Below are 13,371 nucleotides of genomic sequence, written 5' to 3' on the forward strand. Positions count from 1 at the left end.
CCTACTAGAATTTTTAGCAGTTTTCAAGAATAGATGTTTCTCAAATTGTGTTTGACTTCCAATGCCCTGAAACAATCGGTTGTGTTTGACAATTTTGTCCAATTTTATTTATACTATCTTTGTGTGCAGAGGAATTGTTGACTGTGTCATATAACCAGCACTGAAAGTCTTTTCCACAGTTTCTCTTTAAGTAGGAACCTGTATTAGTCAGGACCTTTCAACATTTAGTAAAAGAAATCCAACTGAATTAGTTATGACTTTTAGAATTTTGAGATACAGAAAACCCCCCAATAAAACTTATTTAAACAATACAGGAAATTTATGGCTCACAATTCTAAACAGTCTATAGGATCGTCTACAGGACAGGTCAGACAGGTGAGGTTTGACAGTGCAGCTCTAATGATGCAACAAACGCAAGGTTCTTCTTCTTAGTGCACATTTGACAGTACTGACTTCGTCTTCAGCCTCTTTTGGTGCCTTTCTCCTAAACCCTGTCTGTTCAGGCTTTCTTCTTGTAGGAGCAAAACAGTTGCCACCTTTCCAGACCTCATAAATTTACACCATACCAGAAGAGCAAGGATGCTGCAGTTTACTAGAAGGCCCAACCCAAGTCTCGGTGGGTCTCATTGGTTCTGATTGGGTTACAGGACCATCCCGGAAAGGCTCAGCCACCAGAGGGAACGATTATGCTGCATAGCTTAAATGGGAGGAATGAACCTCAGGAGGCAACCAACAAATTTGTGTTAGGCAACACAAATTAGCCCTAAATAATAAATAATTGCATTGGCTTACCCAGCTAGGTTCACATCCTCAAAGCACTTTAAAAGAGCTATACAAACCATGGCCTCTGAGGCTGAAGCCAGTCTTCATGCTGCCAACTCCCGGATTCTCTCCCCCTCCTTTCCCCAACCCCACACTCCCGTTTTGGCCTCATTCATTGCTGCTGCAGAAAGCCCTCTTTACGTTGTGAATAACATGGCCATCAGCAGTTACCACAGTAAAACGCTATCTTCTCTCCCTTTTCTGTGTCCATGTAGCAATTTCCAGCAAGGGCTCAATAGTGCCCAACATGGGTCAGTGCCCATCCCTTGGCCCAATCATTGTTGCCAGAGGCAGAGTATTGTACCTGGCAAGGTAACATGCCCATCCCAGTGGTCAGAGGACACCGTTCTGTTGCCAGAGGGGCAATAAGAAAACTTTTCAAAAAGTCAGAAAACAATGGCTACCACACACAGACCATCTTGGTATCTAATTATGGGCTCTTCTTGAATGTCAGGCGGAGGGGGCTGAACTTGACCGAGTAAGAAATGCAGGGTACAAGGGAGAGATCTATTGTCAGACTGGAGGCAGGCTGCTTTGGGAGGAACTGGGCAGGATGGAGTAGAGGTCAGTCTAAACATGTAATGAAGTTGTAAAGAGAGTATCGCACGCAGGAATGGAAGTGATTGGGAAGGCCCATCCATCCCGTCTTATCATCCCCCTAATAAAACTGCCAAACTTTATGAGACAAGACACGTAAAAAGATCCCTGATTTCCAGCCATGCATTAGCAGGACAATTCTTGAAGCCTTTGTGAAGGATTTCCGGAGGAAATGCGGTCATTTCCATCTTCCTCTAGATCCAATTCTGTCTGCAAGCTAACCGTGCAGAGGGCGGCTCTGATTCAGGACCTCCTCGGTACATGGTGGGGACCCCGCTGCGCCGCAAGGACCAAGGGAGGTCCTCGTCGACACCCATTTTAGGAACGCTGAGGCCAGTCCCGATACAGAGTTCTAGACAAGTTTCTCCTCGGAAGCCCACGGCGCTTCCTGCATCCAAGCCCCCAGCAAAAGTCCCCACCCCAAGCCAGACTCCCTTCCCAGCCCGGGCCACGGAGAGCCCCACCCATTGGCGGCTGGGCCGGCCTCCGGGCCGGTTTAACTGGTTAGGGCTGAAGCCCGCGGTGCAGAAGGTCTGCGCCTCCGTAGCTGGGGAACAGGCTGCCCGAAGCGTGGACAGGACTACGTCTGCCCTTCTCCGGACCTCGACCGGCTCTGCCCCCAACGGTCCTCGCGGAGCTCGCGCGGGTAAGCGCGCGTCCTCCCGGCCCCCGACCACCAGAAACTGCGCAGGCGCCGGCGGAGCTCTGGCGCGGCGCGTTCTCTCGCGCGCTCCCGGGTCTCCCCAGTTGGCTCCTCGGCCGGGCAGGCGCCATGCTTCCTGGGTGTTGTAGTGCGGCTCCCGGCGGAGGGCCGCCTGCGGACTGGGCGCTGGGTTTCCGAGGACTACCCATCCCAGCATGCCCCGCGCGGGGGCACAGGGCGCCGGCCCTGGACGGCCCCGGCCGTCAGCGCCGAGAGGAGGACCCGGGAAGCAGGGTGCAGCGGGAGGAGGGAGTGCGCGTGCGCTCTGGGCCGGCTCGCCCGGTTCTGTCCCAATCATTGTAAACAGGCGGAGGCTGGGGCGGGGTGGGAATGGGGCGCCCGAGGCCGGCCGGGGGCGCAGCGCAGAAGGCGGCCGCGGGGGCGGGCGGTCGCGAGGCGGCGGCGCAGGTCAGTGGCGGGCGGCGGGGCGGGTGGGGGTCGCGGCGGGGCCCCGCTGTCCGAAGCCGTCCGCGCGCCTTCTCGTGGCGTCTGTCAGGCGGTTGCGGGGCCGGGCTCTCGCGGGGCGGCTGGGCGGGGGCGTGGCTGCCGGGGGCGGCTGGTTCTGGCGGCTTGTCCGCGGCTCCGGCCCGCCCTGCCCGTTTCTCCCGCTCGCTGGTCGCGGCTCTTGGGTCTGGGCGGGGAGGGTGGGGAGCCGGGCCCTACCCGGGGCCCGGGCCTCGGACGGGGGAGAGGGACTCGGTCTTTTACATAATCGCGGCCGGGATGCTGACGGGTCTCCGGTGCGCGCCCGGTGAGGGGGGAGGGCTCGTGGAAGCGGCGGGGCTCCTGGGTGCTGCGAGGGCATCGGCAGAGCCGAGTTGGGAATTCTTTTCACAACTCCTTGTCAAGCGGGCTGGCGCCCAAAGGCTCTTATGGAGGTCAGCTGGGTGCGTGTGTGTGTGTGTTTATCGTTGTGAGAGTGAAACAGGTTTCGCCAGATATCCCACACCTCAGCCTTACCTGAAGTCCTTATGCTGCTTCAGGTTTGGGGATTCATGACTCCAGAGCCTCCGTCTTGAGCAAGCAGAGCATCTTTCCTCTAAGGCCTGATCGAATGCTTGAAAATAATTAAAATGTTAACTCGAGTTTTGAACGTGCAGGTGCAAATACCGTCGTTTGGACGCTGAGTTAACACACCGACGAGCCTCATTAGGAGAGCTTTCACTCAACGTTCTGTTGGGTGGAGCGGGCTTGTCCCCGCGCTGCAGTACTTTGGGTGGCAGTCCATCATGCTGGGCGGTAGTTCACAGAATATTCAAGTAACGATGATGAGGAACAGGCCCACCTGTGGTTTGCTGGCCACGGAGGCAGCGCTTCTAAATGAATAAGTGGGTCTGGGAATGAGAAAGGTAACTTCACTTTCTGCCTTCCGAATTATCTTGGTGACTTGATAATTCCTTTCTGAGTATCTTCCTGAGAATGAGTGATTGCTGTAAACTGTATTGGCAAGTAGTAGAGGTAGGAAGGAAGTTAGTAGAAGGGTTTCCACTTTTCAAAGTGACCCATAGATGTAAGCGAGGTGGGCTAGTTTAACAGTGACCGTTGGGAAATAATTCTTTAAACAGAGTATCTTGAAGCTATGCGACATAATTTACTGTCTCTTTAAAATAGTATTTCTCATTTTAGATCTTCCAGGGACCATTTCTCCCCTACTTTAGAAAAAACAGAAGTGGTATCAGAAAGTGCATATTAACTTTAATTTGTACAGGTGTTTGCTTGGCAAGGAGAGGTTGGGCCCAGAATGTAACGCAAAAGTATGTTCTTTCTTTTTTGAACGAAAATGTCTGATAGGAACTTAGGTTAGTATATGTAGAGGGAAAAAGGGAAAATGCAGGTCATTTAGTGTAATTTCTGTGCAGCAGGTACTGTGGAGACTTACAGATGCATGAGGCAGTGCCCCTGCCTTCAGGGTGGTAAGACTTTCTCACTTACTTGAACTTCCGCAAGTACAATATGTTTTTAAGGTTGCTTTGAGCGGAGGAAGGACGGAGAGTGCAGTGGGTGTTCAAAGGAGGCAGTGGTCTGTGTCTTGAGGGAAGAGGAGGAGAGACTGAGCAAGGGGCAGTGGTCAGGAAAAGCGTATGGGAGAGGATGAGAGCAGTGAGTATACAGGCTTAGAAAGGATGGGCATTTAGGCGGGAGGAGCAGTGTGAGAAGAGCGCGAGAGTCCGAACAGAGTGAGTTGTAGGATCTGCAGGTGCGGCTGATGAGGGCCGAGGGTGGTGGCAAGATGTGAAACTGGGGACGTAGGCAGAGACCAAATTAGGAGTAGTCTTGTAGACAGGTGATGTAAGTCAGCCTAACCTCGAAGCAGACAAGAGTCACTGAGACAGGATGAAGAAGAGGTCTAAGCCTCTCAACCCATTGTAACTCCTTGCTGTGTGTCAAGCATTGTATTAGGTGCTTTATACTTTATGTCCTTGAACCCGAAGAAGGTTTAGGCATGACTGAGGCAGAAATCTTGGGAAAGGAAAGGAAGGCCAAGGGAAAGTTGGACAGGAGGAGAGAGAGCATCGCAAGAATGGGAAGTTGTTCTCTGCAGCTGTAGGATTGGGCTTACAGGGTAAGTAGCATACGATAAGGGTGCACAGATCAGTCCTCAAGTACTTTGTGCTATTCTGAGGATTCTCGAGGGCTTTTCCTTTAGATAATAAGAGAGCTTATGGATTTTAACCAGGAAAGAGTCATGATAAGGTTTTCATTTTAGAAAGACCATGCTGGTTATTGTAGAGTATAGATTTCAGAAGGGATGGAGGGACAACAAGGAGGATGCAGGAAGACTGGTGAGGAGTTTTTGTAATAATTGAGGTGACAGGTAAGGGCCTAAACTAAGGTAGAATCAGTGGAGATGCAGAGGAATAAGTTAATAGCACAAATATTTAGGAGGCCGAATTAATAGGGTCAGTGACACTTGGATTTGGGGAGTGAGAGAGAAATAGTAGGATAAGATGACTTGGATTTTAACTTAGGTGATTGAATAGACAACAAACGGTAAAGTATGCTGAGACAGGGAATTCAGGAAGAGGAGCAAATCTGGGGAGGAACAGTATTTTAGCTTTTGGATACACTGCATAGGAGTTATCTGTAAAACATCCAGGTAGAAGTGCTTGTGTGTGGGTTTGGAGCACAAGAGAAAGGTCTTGATAGGAGAGTCATCAAGCTATCTTATAGGTGGTTCCTGAAGCCTTTGATTTAGGTAACACGGCATAGGAAGAGTTTACTGATGGAGAATGGTCCTGGAAATAGGCGATGGAGGGCAATAGCATTTGAAGCCAGAGAGAAGAAGAACTGGAAAGGGAAATTCCTATGTGTTGAGAAACGCTGAGAAATCATGAGGAGATGTTGTAGAAGCCCAAATGGGATCATTTCAAAAGGAAGCTATACTTCACAACTGCCTCTCCAGAAAAAATAAGAATAAAGGAAGCTGTATTTCAAATGCTTTGAGAACTCGAGTGAAACATGGATTTTTAGGAGTCTGTTGAATTTGATAACTAAGTGAGAGCAGTTTCTTAGCATCCTACTTAATGCTACCATTTGGGGAGGGAGCTAAGTTTGAGTTGAGTTAATGGGAGGTCAGAGAGTGGAGAAAGCAAATGTAGGTTATTTCAAGAATAAACAAATCTTAGCTGTGAAGGGAAGAATAGAAAGAAGTGTTAGCAGAGGGTAATAAAGGGTTAAGAAGGGAGTTTTAACTTGGCAAAGACTTGAGCCTGCTTTTCTTATAACAGCTTTATTGAGATATTCATATAACATAAAATTGATCCTTTTAAAGTGCACAACAATTCAGTGGTTTTTCGTGTGTTCAGAGTTGTGCAACCACCTCTACGATCAGTTTTAGAACCTTTTCATTACCCCTCTTCTTCATTGTCAGCCATTCACCATTCCCCCTGCTTCCACTCACTAGCAACCAGTTATCTACTTCCTGTTTCTGTGGTTTTGCCTATTCTGGACATTTCACGTACATGGAATCATGTATGTAATCATTTGTGACCGACTTTCTTTACTCAGCATCATGTTTTCAAGGTCCGTCTATATTGTAGCAGGTGTCAGTACTCCATGCCTTTTTATTGCTGAGTAATATTCCACTGTCTTGGTCATACCACATTTTGTTTATCTGTTCATCCGTTGATGAACATTTAAGTTGTTATTTACTTTGTGGCTATTATGAATATTCCTAGTGTGAATGTGCAAGTTTTCGTGTAGAAATATGTTTTCATTGTTCCTGGGTATATACCTAGGAGTAGAATTGCCGGGTCATGTGGTGACTTTTATATTGAACAGTATGAGGAACTGCCAAACTGTTTCCCAAAGCAGCTGCACCATTTCACTGTCCAGAGTAAGGACTCTGATTTCTCCATATCCTCACCAACACTTGTTATTTTCTGGTTTTTAAAATTTTAGCTATACTGGTAGGTGTGAATTGGTATCTCATTGTGGGTTTGATCTGAGTTTCCCTGGTGGCTGATGGTGTTGAATATCTTTTCATGTGCTTATTGGCCATTTGTATATCTTCTTTGGAGAAATAGTTATTCAAGTCCTTTGCCTATTTTAACATTTGTTGTTCATCTTTTTGTTGTTGAGTTGTAAATGTTCCTTTACATATTCTGGATGCTGGACCCTTATCAGTATATATGATATGCAAATACTTTCTTCCATTCTCTGGGTAGTCTTTTTACTTTCTTGTTAATGCCCAAGGCAAAGGTTTTAAATTTTGATGAAGTACAATTTATTTTTTTTGTTACTCATGATTTTGTTATCATATCTAAGAATCCATTGCCAGATCCAAGGGCTTGCAGATTTACACTATGCTTTCTTCTAGGAGTTTTATTCTTATATTTAGTTCTTAGTTCTAAAACCTTAGTTTAGGTTTTAGTTCTTATATTTCGATGTTGATTCATTTTGAGTGAATTTTTGTATATGGTCTGAGATTGGGTCCATTTTTTGTGTGTGGAAATCTAATTATCCCATTCCCATCTGTTGAAGTGACCATTCTTTCCCCATTGAATAGTCTTGACACCCTTGTTGAAAATCAGTGGACCGTAGATGTTTGGGTTTATTTCTAGACTCTTCAGATCGACTGTATAGGTCTATATATTTATCCTAATGCCAGTACCACGTTGCTTTGGTTATGCTAGTTTTGTAGTACCTTTTGAAATCAGGAAGTATGAGTCTTCTAACTTTGTTCTCCTTCGTTATTTTTTTGTGGCTATTCAGGGCCTGTTGCAATTCCATATTAAACTGAGGATCAGATTTCCATTTCTGCAAAAAAGGCTGTTGAAATTTTGCCGTGAATCTATAGATCACTTTGAGTTACAGCAATACATTGTTGTCTTAATGATACTGAATCTTTCAATCTGTTAAAAAGGGGTTTATTTAGGTCTACTTTAATTTCTCTCAGCAGTGTTTTGTAGTTAGCAGTGTATGCCTCTTTCACCTCCTTCGTTACATTTATTCCTGTTTTATTCTTTTGGCAGCTAATGACCAGTCATTAGCTGACCAGTAAGCTAACAGAACAGAGGCTTCAGCTAATGATTGGACAGAGATTTCCTTAAACATTTAGTACCAAAAACATCTCCCGATATTTTCAGAGGGGTGCTGTGCATCTCTTGGGGGTGTACCTTCAGTACTCAACCACGTTACAACTCTGTCTTAGCTTTCATTTCCTGTTTGTACAGAGGTCAAGGTCATCCAGAGGTGAGGGTGGAGGGCTTTCTCGGGTAGGATAAATTCAGTGAGATCCACCGGAGACACATCAACTAGTTTAAGGACAAAGACAAGGAGAGAATTTTCAAAGTAGCAAGAGAGAAATGACTCATCACATACAGGGGATTCTCAATATCATTATCAGCTGCCCTCTCATGAGAAACGGTAGAAGCCAGAAGGCAGTGGGATAACATAGTCAAGGTATTGAAAGAAAAAAACTGCTAACCAAGAATTCTTCGTCTGGCAAAACTCCTGAGCATGTACATAGCCCTGCGCGCACACGTTTCTCCTAGATTTCCAGGAATTTGTTGAAGCTGTTCAAGGTCCTTGTTCCCCAAAACACCTCTCAAGGTTTTGGTCCTAGTGTTTGCCCCAGCTGTTACCTGATGCTTCAGGTGGTAGCAGCTAAAACCTCTGCCAGCCCCCTAGTGGCCTTACCCCGGGGGTGGTGGTGGTGGTGGTGGTGGTGGTTCTGAGTTAGCAGCATTTAGGTGAGATAAAGCAAGCCTTTTCAGCAGGTAGGTCTTCCAGGGAGCCTGGAATAATAATTTCAGTTTGTTTGCAAATGAGGTTTGTTCTGCTGAACCAGTGCTGGGAATGTGGGCTGTTAGTTTCAAGGGTGCCACTGATCTGGGAAGCCCAGGATAGGACTAGAGAAAGTTAAATACCACAAAGTTCTATGTTCTTAAGGAAGATTCAGCTGTTTTTCTTGAATAAGTGCTCCCTGGATTGCTGCAAGCTTTTGCTTAGTTTCCAGTGTTGTGAAAAAGTTGATTCTGACCAAGTTTAGGTGCTTTTATGGAGGGGTGAACTTTTGGAGTTCTTAAGCTGTCGTTTTACATCACTCCATCTGTTTATTTAGTACTCCATTTATTTTTAGGCTGCCTCTGTCACTATAGTTCAAGTGAATTTTTTGTAGACAGCATATAGTTGGGTTAGTATTTTCTCTTTCTGTGTTCTTTGCTTTTTTCCAAAGGACTTTGAGGTGCTTGTAGAGATGTAACATAATAAAGGTTTTTTGGCTATCATAATCAGTGCTTTGCTTACTTTTGTGTATTTGGGGGCTAAGGTTTTTTTAAAAAATTTTATTTATTTATTTATTTTTGGCTGTGTTGGGTCTTCGTTTCTGTGTGAGGGCTTTCTTTAGTTGCGGCGAGCGGGGGCCACTCTTCATCGCGGTGCGCCGGCCTCTCACTGTCGCGGCCTCTCTTGTTGCGGAGCACAGGCTCAGTAGTTGTGGCTCACGGGCCCAGTTGCTCTGCAGCATGTGGCATCCTCCCAGACCAGGGCTCGAACCTGTGTCCCCTGCACTGGCAGGCAGACTCTCAACCACTGCTCCACCAGGGAAGGGGAGCTAAGGTTTTAACAGTGAATTGCTAGGTCAGAATATTAATTTTTGGTAGGTGTTGCTAAATTGTCCTTCTAAATGTAACAGTTTACACTTTTACCAGTAGCGTGTGAACGTGTCTCTTTCTTCACACCCTCCCATTGTTGGGTATCAAACTTGTTCATCTTTAGAAAATTGGTGGGTAAAAAAGAGCATCTTTTAAATTCCCTGTTTTTTCATTTTAAAAGTATTTGTGTGCTTCATGTTCAAATCCTCAACCGTTTTTCTTTTTTAAAAATTAATTTTGAAAAGTATTTGTCATGTCTAGTGCCAGTATTTTTTCTCTAAGTTTCTTCTTGGCTTCTTACATTTGTTTATGGTGTTTTTTAAAATGTGCTTACGATTTTGCGAAGGTCTTTTAAAATGGGGGTCAAGGAAGGAAAAAGCAGTAAAACTCTTCCTTTTTCACACTTTTATGGGGTGGGGGAGGATATAGTTTATAAAATCTCAAGTTTTGTCCAGATATTTTTATAATGTTTTGTATAGTTAATAGCAAAGTTAAATATTGATTAATAATTATTATTGCTACTTACTGAGTACCAGGAATACCATTTTGTTTAGTCTTGGCAGTGCCATGCCAGGTAGATGTCAGTATTTACAGATAAGGAAGCCCAGCTTATGAAGGGTGATGGTACTTACTCAAGCCTACGACTGTGCTGTATTACTTCCTGTTTACTGTATTCTCTCTCCATCAGGGTATCTCCCAGTTTCTTTACTGAGGAATGGGGGCCTGGGTGAGATGGAAATAATATGATTGTGTTTTCCTCAGCCATTAAAGATACCACTGAAGAGACCACACCTTAATATTTTCTTGTATATTCTTCCAGAGGTGTTTTATACACATACAGGCAAAGAATGTGTAAACATGTATACATTCTCTTCTAAACAGTCATGATGTAAATTGTGGAACAAGGCATTTATTTGTTGAGTGCTTACTGTCTACCAGGCACTAGGCCTGTTTCTTTACATTTGATCAGTTTGAGTGAAGCCCTTCAAACTTCAAACTGATCACCTTGAAACGTTGTACAGATATTTAAATATGAAGCTTTTGCCTAAAAGGTAACTAAAAACAAAAATGCTAGTAGAACTCATTTGGAATTGCTTCAGAGCTGATACCTTGATGTAATGAAGCATGACCCTTCATTCTCAATTGAAGGTTAAATTAATTCAAAAGCACTACAAATTGAAAGCCAGATATTGTGACAGGTTGAGAATAAAAGTGCATGCCATTGCCATTGTTTAAAAATGAGGTATGTTTTTCAGTTATAAAAGCAGTGTTTTTGTGTGATTGGGACTTTCTCCTTAATCTTTTTATGAATAAGCTTTTTCGCCAACCTGCCAGTGATAGGTGCCTTTAGATAAATATATTTGGATAAGTAACTACTCTTGAGAAAAAGGAGGGAGAGGGAGATGAGGGAAGAAAGCTCCCCTCCCCCCCCCACTGGGAAGAAAGCTTTTAAAGGAAAACTCATAAATTGAAGCTGTAATTTTAAGATGTTAGCAATTTTCAGTTGTTCCTTCCAAAGTAGAAATAGCGAATCAAGAACTTTGACTTTCTAGGGAGTTTCCTGGTGGCCTAGTGGTTAGGATTCCAGGCTCTCACTGCCATGGCCCGGGTTCAGTCCCTGGTGGGGGAACTGAGATCTCGCAAGCCGCGTGGCATGGCCAAAAAAAAAAAAAGAACTTTGACTTTCTGTGGAAAACTATGGGAGAAGAAAGTGTGAATATAAAAATGAAGAAAAAGCTCACTGAAGTCCATTTTGTTATCCCCCTAGAATGGTAACAAGCAATTAAAAAGCAGCAGATACCATGCTACATTTTTCAACTAAACTTAGCATTTTAAGAAAATGAGCATATTATGACATCAGATTTTGCTTCCTCAGGTTACTTTTTTTTTTTTAGGTTACTTTTTTTTAAAATTCAGACTTTATTTTTTTAGAGCAGTTTTGGGGTCACAGCAAAATTAAGAGGAAGGTACAGAGATTTCCCATATGCCCCCAGCCTCACACGTGCACAGCCTCTCCCGTTATCAGCATCCCCCACCAGATGGGACGTTTGTTACAAGTGAGGACCTGACATTGACATGCATTGCCACCCAAAGGCCATAGTTTACATTACAGTTCACTCTTGGTGTACACTCTATGGGTTTGGACAGATTTATAACAACATGTATCCATCACTGTGGTATCATACAGTATTTTCACTGCCCTAAAAATCTTCTGTGCTCTGCCTGTTCATCCTTCTCTCCCCCTCCTCCCCCACCCCTTAGCAACCATTGATGTTTTTGTTCTCTCCATAGTTTTGCTTTTTCTAGAATGTCATGCAATTGGAATCATCTGTTATGGAGTCTTTTCAGACTGGCTTCTTTTACTTAGTGATAGGCATTTAAGTTTCCTCCATGTCTTTTCATGGCTCGAGAGCTCATTTCTTTTTAGTGCGGAATAATATTCCATTGTTTGGCTTCTAGCACAGTTTTATTTATTTATCCATTTACCTACCAAAGGACATCTCGGTTGCTTCCAAGTTTTGGCAGTTATGAATAAACATACTTCTGTAAGTTAGCTGCTGTCAACATCCATGTGCAGGTTTTTGTAAGGACATAAGTTCTCAACTCCTTGGGCAAATACCAAGGACATGATTGCTGAATTGTATGGAAGGAGTATATTTAGTTTTGTAAGAAACTGCCGAACTGTCTTCCTAAGTGACTGCACCGTTCTGCATTCCCACCAGCACTGATAAGAGTTCCTGTTGCGCCACATCCTCGCCAGTGCTTGCTGTTGTCAGCGTTTTGAATTTTGGCCATTCCAGTAGATCTATAGTGGTATCTTATTTCTTTCTTAAGGTCATTTTTTAAAAAATTTGAGGTATAATTGACATGTAACATTATATTAGTTTCAGGTGTGCAACATAATTATTTGATATTTGTATATATTGTGAAATGATCACCACAATAAGCCTAGTTAACATCTGTCACCACACATAGTTACAAAAAAATTTTTTTAACAATTTTTTAAAAATCTAGATTTATTTTAGTCACGTTCATTGTTGTTTTAGTTTGTAATTCCCCAGTGATATATGATATGGAGCATCTTTTCATATGTGTATTTGTCATTTGTATATCTTTTTTTGGTGAGGTGTCTTCAATTAGATTGTTTTCTTATTGTTGAGTTATAAGAGTTCTTTGTGCATTTTGGGTAATAGTCCTATATCAGGTATATCTTTTACAAATATTTTCTCACAGTCTGTGGCTTGTCTTCTCATTTTTGGTCTTAAGTCTCTTAATTTTTAAGTTCATCCCCCCACTCTTCCTCCTTCCCCTCTCTTTTTCTTTGGTATTAACTAAAGAAACTAAATTGCATATCCCCAGATTTTGAGGCTTAATCAGATTAAGTTTTCATTAGTTTATTTTTGCGAGGCTGGTGTGATTTTCTCTCTTTTTTGTCTGTGTTATTAGCAGTCATTGATCATTGCCAGTATCTATTTTTAAATTGCTTATTAAGTGGTGACAGTCTTTTATTTCTTTCTTTATTAGATGGAAGATTTTGATAAAAAGAAACTTCACTGAACAACACTTTGTATAGCAGATTCAAGATAAAATAAATGCTTCCCCCCCCCATTTACCAGTTATTCCAAATAATTACATGGTTCTCTAGCATCCTCCAAAGTGACCAATGAATTTTATTTTATTTTATTTTAGTATTTTTTTTTTGTGGTAAGTGGGCCTGTCACTGTTGTGGCATCTCCCGTTGCGGAGCACAGGCTCCGGGCGCGCGGGCTCAGCGGCCATGGCTCACAGGCCCAGCCGCTCCGCAGCATGTGGGATCTTCCCAGACTGGGGCACGAACCCGTGTCCCCTGCATCGGCAGGCGGACTCTCAACCACTGTGCCACCAGGGAAGCCTGAATTTTATTTTTGAGTATCATTATGAACTCATGGATTTAAATATACTTGATACTTTATTTCATGGCAGTTATTAATTTTATTGGCACTAATATAGTCCCATCTTTGGCCAATGGAAGCTTCTTCTAGTTGACTTCTGAGTCCTTTTGTCTTGATTCCAAGCATCTTTCATAACGTCTTTCTTTTGTGACACGATATTTCAGCCTCATCTTATACATATCTTGTTCTTAGACCTGGTGTCAGCCTAATGGAAATGCTT

The 13,371-nt window shown here is 43.7% G+C and overlaps 1 protein-coding gene across 5 annotated transcripts in view; it reads left to right on the forward strand.

The window, feature by feature from the left end:
• Positions 1-1,929: 1,929 nt before the first annotated feature.
• Positions 1,930-13,371, forward strand: part of RALBP1 (ralA binding protein 1) — a 45,444-nt gene continuing 34,002 nt past the window's right edge. For 3 of the 5 annotated variants that reach the window (XM_004275957.4, XM_049698514.1, XM_033439410.2), the window contains exon 1: positions 2,400-2,530. The gene's annotated coding sequence lies outside the window, so the exon portion shown is untranslated. Of the gene's footprint in view, positions 2,066-2,399; positions 2,531-2,862; positions 3,001-13,371 lie in introns of those variants that run through there. The other 2 variants (XM_033439408.2, XM_033439409.2) reach the window with 2 other exon arrangements.

This window comes from Orcinus orca, chromosome 15, assembly GCF_937001465.1.
Source record: "Orcinus orca chromosome 15, mOrcOrc1.1, whole genome shotgun sequence".
Classification (NCBI taxonomy): domain Eukaryota; kingdom Metazoa; phylum Chordata; class Mammalia; order Artiodactyla; family Delphinidae; genus Orcinus; species Orcinus orca.